This window comes from Aphelocoma coerulescens, chromosome 9, assembly GCF_041296385.1.
Source record: "Aphelocoma coerulescens isolate FSJ_1873_10779 chromosome 9, UR_Acoe_1.0, whole genome shotgun sequence".
Classification (NCBI taxonomy): domain Eukaryota; kingdom Metazoa; phylum Chordata; class Aves; order Passeriformes; family Corvidae; genus Aphelocoma; species Aphelocoma coerulescens.
This window is the reverse complement of record NC_091023.1, coordinates 22,286,174-22,298,790: the sequence shown is the minus strand read 5'-3', so window position 1 is coordinate 22,298,790 and position 12,617 is coordinate 22,286,174.

The window sequence follows — 12,617 nt, the reverse complement described above, 5'->3', positions numbered from 1 at the left end:
CTGGACTTTGTTGGACAGAGGTTGCTGTCTAGAGAACTGGAAGAGTGGTCCCACCATGAGATGCCACCACTCTCGAGAGAATAAAGGTTTGACTTTTTTCCTCATGCTCCCAAGATCTTACAGCCAGTAATTGCCCTATGGATTGCTTTTTGCATACCTCCTCTGGAATACAGAACAACGGGTACCTACAAGGAGCCAGTGTTTCTTCAACACTGTCCCCTAATTTTCCTATTGTTCATTAGCAACAGTCGTGGGAAACGTGAACTTCATGAAAATAGGAGTGAGATAGCAAAGCTGATGTGTAAGAAGCAAAAAATGATGGACAAGAATTAATTAAACTCCCATAGGAAAACTGATATTTGCTCTCAATATTCTAAGTGGAGGCCTCAATAAGGAAGGGGCTTAAATTTGCCATTGTGCTTCAGTGTTAATAGTTATACAAATTACAGTTATTATAACAATAAATAATTATAATACATATAACAATATAATGAATATAGTTTTAATTAATATGCTTTCATTATAATCTATAACAATATAGTAAGTATTAGCAGGGAATTAGCTGTCTAGAAGACAAGTTTAATTAGGAGAAAAAGCTCCTAAAGAAGAAAAAAAGGAAGAAAACGGAAACAAAAAGAAGAATAATTCCAGCCAGGATGAAGAATTTGTAGCAGTTTAAAATCAAGCAGTGAGGTGTGAAGTGATCACTAGTGTAGTCCTGGAGCTGCCCCCCTGTTCCCAGCTCAGCTCCCCTCTCTGAAAGCAGCAAGAAATCCCAGGGAAATTGTGACAGGCCAGTGACAAGAGTGGTGGAAAAGAAAGAAGTGAGTTAGGCAAGAAGTCCAGACACATTCCAAAAGGAAGTGGAGAACCAGAGTAAGGAATCTGCAGTGAATCACCAGCCAGAGCCACCACGGAAAAAGAGTTTATTATCTGATAGCTACAAGTGTTGGGGAGGGACTGGATCACCAGAGGACATCTGCACAGTGTTTTCATCAGCCTCATTGTGCCAACATTAACATCAGCCAACAGGAACTGAGCTCAGCGTATTAAATAAACTTGCCAGGATTAACCTGTTAAAACTCTGAGTGCTCGTTGGAGCCAAGTCCTCCCTCAGCCCACCTGGAGCAGCATATGGCACCAGCGACCAGATTAATCCTCCTAATCCATACATTGTGGCAACTGCTAATGACATACAGAGTTTTCCACTGTTTCTCATTCACCCAGTTGTCAGAAATAGTTTTCAGGCTTGCTGCCTCATGGAAAGCTTTCCTGAAGTTATTCCAGTGACTGTTGTGACTTCATTTCCTCGCAGACTGGTGATTACCAGTGGCAGTGTTGGCGCAGTGTCTGAGGCTGAGTGTCCCCAGAAGTGACAGTGGCTCTCCAGTGGGCTCCAGGTCAGCTCACCAACACAGGGCACCAGCAGATGAAACTCCAGAGATGTTCCCCAGCACTGGGTCCATGCAGGCTCTCATTTCTCATGGGAGAGACGTGCACCTCTGTGGCTTTTTCACGGGCATCTAAAGGTGCATCTTTGCCATGCTCTACCAACCCTCCCTTTGTTTCAGTGAGCAGAGAAGATGTGCTCACAGAGAACAGAGAATGGAATTAGCCTTTCCTGGAAGCGTGGTTTTTCCTTTTAATGTCTAATTGTTTGTCTATAATCAAGATAAAAGAGGTCTTTCTTCCAATGGCAGACCACAGAGCTCTGCTGTAAAGGGAAGTCAAAGAAGAAAATGGAGCTTCTTTGGAGTAATTATTCTCCCATGCCATGTATTCCTGTTACAGTTCAGTTCAGTGAGCCACACACCATTCAGAGAGGAGCTTGGTCTGTGGACCAGGTGGACGAAACTTGCTGTCTGAGACCAACTTCATTGTCATGGACGTTAAGTAGAGAGGGAAGATGACAAAGAGAAGAAATAAATATTGAATCTGACTTCACTTCCCAGAGAAACAGCCTTCTCCTCTGTGGCCAGGACTGGGACAGGCAACTTCCTCCCTCAGTCTTGGTTTTCTTGGCAAAAGCTGTTTATTTTATTGTGTAATTTTTCTCCCAATGGGCCCGATCCCCGACTTGTTTCAAAAGTATTTGGCAATCTCTTCCTCATCACTGTTTTGGTTGCCTCTGTGTTCTGTGGCTGCTCGTGGGGTGATGCATTGCTGCTGGGTGACATCTGCAGACACGTTACTGTCAGGAACAGGGAGCCACAATGATTTCCTGAGGTAAAACTCCCTGCTAATCTCTGTGTGTGTCTGTGGATGTGTTGTCTCTTTATTTTTCTTTGGCTTTCATGTTATGTCCGAGCTGTCCCAAATTACATCACCATCACCCTGATATAAATTCCAGTTATTCACACTCCAGACAGCCCTGCTGCTCATATCTCAGGGCTGGGACTGTGGAGTGCTTAATAGTCTTGCCCCAGATTTGAGTATTTATTCAAGCCCATCATCTCTTAAAATCGAGGGTTATCTCTAAAGATAATTTTGCCAAACAGTAAGAACACAGAAGCAGCAGCATCTGGGCTGTATCTGCAGGTGACAAATTTCACAGTTTATTTAATCTCTTTAAATGAGTCTTCAAGATACAATTTTCATTTTCCTTGCGAAAACATTCCTGTCAAGGATAGCTTTTATTCCTGTCTTGACCAGGGCTGTAGTGAAACAGGGCTGGTGCTGTGGGAGACTGAAACCACATAACAATGGGCAAAGGCAAAGATTTTTTACATTGTGTGGTGTTCAGCAAAACGCAGAGAAAGTCAAATACAAGTGATGGATGCACCATGTGAGCAGTGCTGCTGAGCTGACGAGCAATCCTGGAGACTGCCTTCCAGAGCAGCTAACCTATAAAAAGACTTTAAATTGGATGAACGACTCAGTTCCCAGCAGGAAAATAAGAGGAAACTTTCAGGGCTTGATTCACTGGATGTGTCTATATTTAAATGATAAATCGAGATTATGGCATTTTGTATTTATGTGTACCATATATTATATGAGTAATTTATACAGAATCTAATATGGGGAAAATTGGTAAAAACAATGAAATTTTATTTCTTGATATTTGCAATTTACCAAACTGATAAAGCCCAGTATCCAATGCTCTGCCACTTTGCCCCAAATCTCTTCCCATTCAACCCCCTTAGTCCCCACAAAACCATACATTAATCCCCACGAAACCCCTTTTCTCAGGTACAAACCTGAGGAGCCCCTGAGGCTCATTCCAAGACCCAGATTAAATCACACAGATATCAGAAGTCACCTCCTTGATGAATTACCTAGCTGAGAGATTCATGCAATTAAGACAAGGTATATTAATAAGGGCAGAAAAGGGTCAGTTTTGAAAAGCCACAATGGAGATGCTCTGGGTTTACGTTGTTTGACCACAGTATTTTGAATGTCTATGAAGCTTCTGAGTCTTAAAGAAAACACTGAGCTGGTGGCTGGAAGTGGTGGAGGAAAAATGGAAAAGAAGTGGTACCACTTCTTTTTACCACAAGTGTGTAAAACTATTGCCAGAAAACATATTGGCTGAAGAATACTGAACTATTGGTGGACAGAAAGAGTGAGATTGGACATGATGTAAGGTACAACATGGTGGGTATGGGAATTATCTTCATAAGCTTACTTTTTTTCATGTGCAGACAGCTTGGTCCAGAATAAGGAAAGTAAGCTGAGATGTTCTAGAATTAGGAAAGTAAGCTGAGATGTTCTAGATGATATTTAAGGTCCCTTCCAACCCAAGCTGTTCTGTGACACTATGTTCAAGTCTGTCAGGGTGAGCTGGTAGTAACGTGATGAGGGCTAAAACCTGCCTTGGATAAAAATATAAAGTGCATTTCAGTATATCCTTCCAAGAGCCAAGGCAGGCTGGGGGGGAAGCTGCAATGCTCGAGTGCAAGCTAACAAGAAGCTGTTGAATGAGAGCTGATCCATGGCCATGCTCATTTATAATGATAGTTTCATAGGTTTTACTTTCTGTAGAGGTACAATGACTTTTCTATGGGAAAAACACATCAGCCTGGAACTGAGAGCCCAGAGAACACTGAGGTGACAGCACAGACTGTTCTGAATACAAACTACATTTTTCCTTTGATTGCAGATCAAATTGCGAGCAGTAGTTCAGGTCATTTCTCTTTATGTCGGGATGAGTCTTCCATCTCTAGCCAGATGTTGGCCTTGCCATTTCCATGAAGAGTTGCTACAACATCAATGTCTCCTGTAGCATATTTCAGGCTTGCTGTCACTGCTGCCTCTGCAGTGTGTCACTTGCAGTCCATCACTCCCATTTTTTCCTTCCCCGTTCTGAGAGACTTTTCCTAACGGAGATGAAGTGCTGGATTTGATGAGCCAAATCCATTTTTTTATAGACACCAATGTCACAACTGTCATCCATTTCTGCTGAGTTTCATAGAAACCCAAGCATTTCTTTGAACGCTCAGTCCTCAGACCTTCCTATGCACTTTGTTTATCCCACTTAATAACACAACAAAAATCTCAACACCCTCGACTGCCATTATGGCAACGGCACTTTTAATTAAGAGGAGAGTTCACTGCTGCATCAGTAGGAAAAAACCAAGAAAAATATTTGTTTTCTTAATTGTATATGTGTGGGGGATTTTGTCATGAATTTAGGCCAATGAACTCTCATTTTTGTGCAAGCAGAACTTGCAACACTTGCTATCTATGATTCTTCTAAATGGAAATATCATACAGGTAATATTCAAAACAAAGATGTTGCCAAAAAAGCGTGAAGCAAGTATAGATTTTTGTTAATGCTCTTAATTAGAGCCATAAAATTTCAGAGTAGAAAATTTCCATTCGAATGACTCATGTTATTAAGTACAGGACTGTATGTTCCCATGGCTCAGCAACCTTAGTAAATATATCATTAGTGGTCCACAGAGAGAGAATGGATAGGTTGGTGCTGGTGTTCTTGTTTTCAGTAACTTAGTACTCTAGTGATACAGCTGCCATTATTTTTCCATCAATGTTGCTGTTGCTCCTGCCAGGCAAATGTTGTGTGATCAGAGATGCAAGGGGAAGGGATTCACCTGATTGTCCATGATTTCCATTAAGACTGGCTTTCCACAGTCTGTTAAAATCCAGGCCACATCATGGAAGGCTGAAAACAATTCCTACAACACACGTAAACCTTTCGCATCCACAGTGTCCTGTAGCAAATTCAATATATAATGTGAAGCAAAACCTCATATCTGCTTGCTTTGTGTGACACCCATTGCTTCTTAAAGTGATATAATGTGAACAATTGGGTTTTGTTTTCCTCCCATGTGTCCCTTAACACTGTAAACCTCTACTGTACTCCTTAGTCATCTCTCTTGAGGCCAAACAGCCACAGTTTACTTAATTATTCCATATTTACATCAGAAATGGATGCAGGCACGAACATATGTGTACACACTCTTCTGCTTATTAGTATTGTAATTAATTGGGAGTTGAGGGATGCCTGAGAACTTGTCCCTCCATGGCTGTGGTGATTTGGTATCCATAAGCATGTGTTCATTGGTGTGGGTTTAAACTCCTGCAAGATCTGTTATGCAAAACAGACTGAGAAAAGTGCAGCAGCATCCCTTATTTACATCTTGGCAGCCCTAAGAGCAGCGTTAGGGGAAGCATAAGCTTCTCCCCAGTCAGCAGGGGCTGCTCTCTTGTGGGATGAGTGCTCCCTCCCGCTGTTACTATGCAAGTGAAAATTTGGAGGAGGAATAATGCTAGGTTTTTAAACTTTAATAATTAATGTGTAAGATGTAGAGTCATTATTTTTGTTAGTAATTGGTTTCTGAACTCTATAAAGTCTTCTAAGTGAGGAACACACTTAGAAGGGTATGAAATTAAATCTAGAAAGGGCGTAGACTGTATCTAACAAATTAAGCTCAAATACAGCTCTTCCATTGTGTTTCCATATATATATATATAATTTTTCTATGTGTGTATATATATATGTGCATATAAAGATCAGGTTTTGGCGAATGCAGCAGGGACCAGACTTTGAGGTTGGATACTGAATTGGTTGGAAAAAATACTGTATTTGGAACTGCTGTATGCTCAGTTCTAAAGGATTAATGGAGACAGTGCAATCCATGCTGCCCAAACTGTTCCCTGTGAACACACAAACCTTGGGAAGGAGGTGATGGGTGATGGGTCAGCATCAGCACTGTGTTCCTGGTGGGGACAAGCACCACTGCTCTTTTTCTGCTGGCACGGGACTAGGAAAAGCAGTGCAGAGCTCTGTCAGCCTGTGCAGCCTGTGTGCCATAGTAAATATCCACTAATATTCCCATTCCAATGGAAAAATAAAACCTCCCTGACTTAGGAAAGAACTTGTTGGCAGCTGTAAATTTGGTTTTGTGACTGAGCTGTGTCAGAGCAGCTCAACAGATCTTGCAGCCTGAGGCTGATCAAAGACCCTTTCTCCCAGTTACCTTATAACTGTGTAAGTTAAAATAACTGCTTCCTATTCCTGTCAGGGATGACCCAAGGCTCCTAAAACGAGGGGGACCTCTTGCTCCACTCCACTCTTGACTGTGTCTGCTGTTGCCAAGCTCAGACTATTAGTATGTCTTCTCTAATGAGACACTTCAGAGGAAGGAGAAGAACACAAAGCAGATGCTAGCATGAAATAACTTTGCAATAGCTGCTTCCTGACCCTGGTGAGCATAGCTGGGTTTGAGGTATTCAGCAGAAAATCTTGTGGCTCTGGAAGAACTATTGCTTCTGCATCATCTGATCTACATCCATCTATTAGCAAAAGTAAAATTCTCTGTATTGTGTCCCACTATAGCTACTGGCAGTACATGGAGGTCAGAGCCATGGTGCAATGCTGGAGGTGAACTCTTGTGTCATGGTATTTAATAGTAGCTAATAATGAGGGAAAAAACAATACCATAAACAAACCAGCATCCATGGCAACACAGACATTCACTCTTGAACTTTTCAAAACAGGAATAATTAATTTAACCTTTTTCTTTGTGGTTTTGTTTTAGTTTTTTTTTTCTTTTTTGTATTATAAAAGCTTACACAGGCAGATGTGGGTGTGTTCTGGCAATTACTAATCAGCTGAGTCAGATTTTTTCAAGGGAGCTTGTAATGAAGCACCAGGAAGGATCTAGCTCTTTTACATTTAAGTTCTTGTACCCAGAGTGCCATCTGAACTGCTCAGCACAGCAGCTTTGGCTTTAGGGGGCTGTATCAAACAGATCCATGCAATTGTTTCAAAGGAAATGCTTTTCCTGTTGCCTTGGACAGATAAAAATGAGGCAGTGGAGTGTTCATTTGCTGGAGTACCTGAGTGTGGGAGTCATTCAAGTCTGATCTGGTGACACTTTTCCCCAGGGAGGGTGTTACCTGTCTGTTGATATGGTCCCTACAACTAGACCTGCTCAATGCATTTGTCCTGTTTTTGAGTAACAAATGAGCACAAAGATCAACCAGCTCATGATGGGAATAGGAAGTGAATATGTACTGATGGGTCATAGCCTAATTCTGGGAACTGCATCCTCCTTTCCAAGTTCTTAGGTGGGATCCTTGGCTGCAAACCAGACAGAAACATGAAAGGGAAGATTTTGTTGTAAATGCTCCACTTCTGTGGCAATATATCAGGAAAATAAGGGTACAAGGCTCTTCAAATGAGGGTTTTATTCCAAGAGACCTGTTTTTGAGGTTCATGATGTGGATTCACACTTCCAAATGCTCTAATATTACAATAGCTGGAAGTGCTAGCAAAGCTAATGGCAATAATGCAGGTGTCTGAGACCAATTTGAGGATTCCAGTTTATTGTTTTGGGGGTAAAAGTTCTCCATCCTTGGGTAACTGAGGGAAATACATGGATTAAACCTGGGCTCAATATTTGAATCCCGCTCTGCACTTAACTGACCTGAATAAGGTAAAAGTGTGATCAAGTTCATCACTTGGCTCAAAGAGCTTGCACAGTTCCTTACAGCCTTTATCATCCAGGCCTCCTTATCTTGCTCCATCTGCTCCATCCCAGTGATATTTTTAGCATGCATTCACTGTACAGTTTTTCCAGTCTGGCAGCCTGACCCTTTCGTTTCCAAACAATGCAACTGCAGTGGAAGTGGTGCATGAGCAAAGGCTGCCACTGAAGTGGGATGTTTTCCAGCTCCCAGAATAACTCCCAAATTTGACCAATCCTCTCACCTTGGGGCTGTTTTTAACGAGTCAAGCTGGGAGGTTTTTTTCTGTAAGGTTCTGTTAACCTAGAAATGGCTGCAGCTCAGCTTTGAAGTTAACACTTCATTAAGATTAATTGGGGAAGTTCACACCTCTGCTGGGAGTTTGTCTAGCAGACTGTGAGACAGGAGAGGGCTGATTTACACGCCGATGCCTGGCTTTGTAGCTGTAAAAGGGAGGGCAGTGACTGGCTCCAAGAACAGTGCAAGAACTGAAAAATGACCCTGCTTCCACAGCTGGGCTCCTCCTGCTCCTGAACTTACCACAGGGAATGGATGCTGATCACAGCTGCCTTGAACTTGCACTACAGTTTCAGGTGCCAGCCTCGGGACACAAATGACAGGGGATATATGATTAAACCTTACATTACTGGTGGTGGATAAACAAAGAGGTAAATTTTTCCATTTGTCTACTGCTGCCTGGTATGAGCTGGGGTTTATTCACCAGAAGAAGGGAAATGGGGCTGGCTCCTGCTGACACATGGGCCGTGTCCAGTGCTCTGTGTCCATGGAGAGGTCTCCAGGAGGATGTGGGGGTAGGAGAGCTCTGTGAATCTGTCCCCTTCCTTTGTGTCAGGCCATATGATGGGAAGAATGAACCCTGCAACATGTCAGATCCATCAGCTGATGTCCTTTTAGCTTCTTGGATTTGGCTGTGTTAGGTTTAGAGGTGGAGTCGATGATTTCAGACTGGTTTAGGCTGGAAAAGGCCTTTATGAGTCTGTGGCAGTGGAGGCAGGTGAGCTGCCAGCTCTGCTAGGAAGGCAGTAGCCTCAGCAACAAGGTGGCACATGTTCTTTTGTTTCCTAGGCTCTGTCTTCTTTCTCCTTCTGATGATTCACTTGGGCAATCATCACAATGTAAATCATCAATGGTTGTTTGAAGTCACATGGGCACTTCTTGATGATTTCTAGGAGACAATTAGAGTTGGGCTGCCTCAAGTAAAATAGCATCAAACAAATGGATGCTTCATCTGTTTGTTATCTCATCTGCAGGCAGTTCACAGTATCACAGAATATGCTGAGTTAGAAGGGACCCACAAGGATCAACAAGTCCAGCTCCTGGCCCTGCACAGCACCACCCCCAAGAGTCACACCATGTGCCCAAGATCATTGTCCAAACACTTCTTGAACAGCCAGCTGTGACCAGTAATCTTAAATCAGTGTTTCCTTCAGATCCCTCTGGAAGAACCGCACAGGGTTAAAGATGTTGGGGAAACCTGTGTGATGGAACCTTTCTGCCTTGCAAAGCGTGGATGAACGGTACATCAGAGCTACGGCAGTGTGATTTAGGGCACAGTAAATGAGTCAGATTGTGCAGTATGCCAAGGTCCATATTCAGGATAGTTTGTGCCCATAATCAGTTTTCATTCTGAGGATCAGATTTGCTGTGGTGTCCTGTGCAACGCAGCTGAAGTGGTTGGAGTGAGCTCTCCCATCCAGCAGGGTTTACCTTCCGCAGTTCCGACGCTCCAGAAGATCCGCTCAGCATTTTGCGGGGCTGTGATTAGCTGTGATGTGACAAAATAAACAAGGGTGTGTAGTGTTTGCACAACGGCTCTCGTACGTACTGCTTTGAGCAAGATAATCCTGCGGCCTGAAGCCTGGAGAAACCTCCCTTGTAGCTCAGTCAGCTTCTTTGATAGAGCTTTTATCTTACCCTTTACTGTGTTTATTGCTGGAAGAAAACAAGAGTAAATGTATAGATAAACTTCAGGGTCTTATCATCTTGGCTAGAAGGGTAATCCTGGCTCCATTCATGTAAACAGCTAAATTCCTTCTGATTTCATTTGTACCAGGGTTTCATCTCTTTGAGTACTTCTTTCTCCCTCTATTTGCAGTCCTTGAAGCAATCACAGACTGCCGTCTACCACCTGAATTCCACCAGGCATGGGGATTGCAGCTGGAGGCTCAGCACAAGGGAAAAAACCCTCCTTGGAAACTTTCAGATCCTTAGACATTTCTGGGGCAGGGAGAGAGCTGGGAATTCATGGGCTAGGGGCTGAAAACCCATCAGGTACTGGAGGGGACAGCTGGGGGAAAGGGGCAAGGCTGGCTGCAAGCTCCTACTCTGATGCAGCTGCTAAAATAGGCACCATTCCCTGCATTACCAGTGGAGCACAAAGGCTAAAATCTAATATTAGAGAGACAGCAATGAGCATTACATCTTGGAGTTTTAGTTGTTTTAATGTTGTTTCTATGGTACCAGTACCTGGAATCTTCAGAAAAATAAAATAAAATTTAATTATAACAACCAGGGAGCCACTGCCCTACTTCTATATATAGAAGCCCTGTGTTTTATCATCATGATTTCATATCTGATAAGGGTGTTTCCAGTTCCGTGAAATGACTTTTGTTGTCTATGGTTCATACAGGTGGAAAAACAACACATACACTCATAATTTATTTTTTGAGATATATATATATATATATATATATATATATATATATGTATGTATTCTACTTTTCTGGATAAGTACTTATTCTGCTTTTCTGGATAAATACTTATATGTTCAGATATTGGCTGTCCTAGAACTTCAAATCTGTTTGTTACAGGTCAGATATAGATCTGAGATTTACGGCACAAACCACCCTAGCACTGACCTGAGCAACCAGCCATGATCCAATCCAATGGAATCTGGGCTAATATAAGTCACTGTAAGTTGTCCTTAGGAGTCCAGAAGCACTGGAGACCACACAGTTTTATCTATATCTCCATCACTTGGAAACTGAAATGCAGCATATTTCAGAAACAAGTTACCCAAGTGCTGCTGCAGGACATTGGTTAAGAAACAAAAAGTAATGTCCTATGAGAAACATCACTGGAAGTGGAGGTTTATCTGCCCAGGTTTGAGTCCATGAAAGACATCTGGCTCTCAAACAACTTCAGTCATAACTGCTTGAAGGTGAACCTGTGGGATTCACTAGCCCAGACTGGGCTAATCTAATGGAAAGGTCTTTCCTGACCTGGGGGAGACAACTTTGTGATCAAGGAAGAAGTGTCCTGTGCTACACATTCTATCAGAAAGACAGCACTTGCCCAAACATAATACCCCTGTAGCACAACAGGAGAACATCCTGGGTTTAGACTGTGGTGAAAAGAGTCTCTAGGGTTACTTACAGGTGTTCTTCTCAGGGCAACAACAGATGCATTTCTCCTTAACTTACTTGAAAAGTCTCTTTCTGTGCCTTCTGACCAATGGGCAGCAACATGTTTCACTCCAAAAAATTCTTTCCATTCATGAGGCTACAGCAGAACTCAGAAATACTGCACACAAGTTGTTTAACTGCTCTTGAAGATCAGACAGGAGGGAAAAGCATTCCCTAACTGACATGATAGGCTGTCCCAACAGAGTCTTTATTCTAAAATAGTTTCATATTTCCAAATGTAAAAATCTAAAACAGTGGTGAAGGAGGCTAGGGTTTCTTTTTTGGCTCAGCCAGCTAACCTGGAAAGGTATATCTGTGCAGTCAGTCAGGAAAGTAGCAAAATTCCTGGTTGTAGCTCTTGGAAATCATTGCAGAAGCAAAGCCAGGTTATTTTAATAGAGGTTGTGTTATCATCAGAAACAGTCTGGAAAGAGCATGTTAAGATGTGGGTTTGATTTATTCTAGGACCTAGGGTTCAAGTTCAAATCCAAACCAGGATTAAAAAAGACTAGAGTATTCAGCAGGAGATTTTGGCTTCAAATGATAGAAACAGTGAGGGATCTTGCTGGCTTTTGTGATAGGTCAGGTTTTTAAATCACCTTGATTTTTGCACACCTCCTCTTACAGATAATTGAAACCATATTGTGTTACATATATGCAGCATGAATTTCCATTGGTAACATGTCTTTATCTTGAGAAATTACTTTTTTTCTTCTCCTGTAACTGAGACAAAGAAGCGCCTTTTCTCAATCCCTGTCATCTTCCAGCTCCTGTCGAACAATCTGGGCCTAATTTGAATTCCAGCTATGAGGAATAACCTGATATTTTGCTTACCTTCATGAATGAAAGGTTAATTCTGTACATCCAAGATTTATACTGCATGCTAGTTTAAGGGCATTTTACCACACAGCTGGTGAGGGATTTTCACAAATACAAGAGAGGACTGTATGTTATTTAACTTTTCCTTTCAACTCTTTTTTTTTTCCCACTAAGTTCCCAGCTGACTGCACACTCTTGAATGCAGCAATCTGTTTAATCTAGTTTTAGCCTTCCTTTTCCTGTTTTGCTGTTTACTTTTCTTCCCATGCCAGTAGCGATTGAGGCAATACTGTGGATCCATTATTTGTTTCAGGCATCTTGGAATATGTGTGTTGGCTTTGCTCTGTGTGTGCATGCATGAGAGAAAGGGAATAAACATACATGTGGCCAATTAGTTAGTACACTTAAATTAATGAAGAGCAGTCTACGAATCTCCTTTTT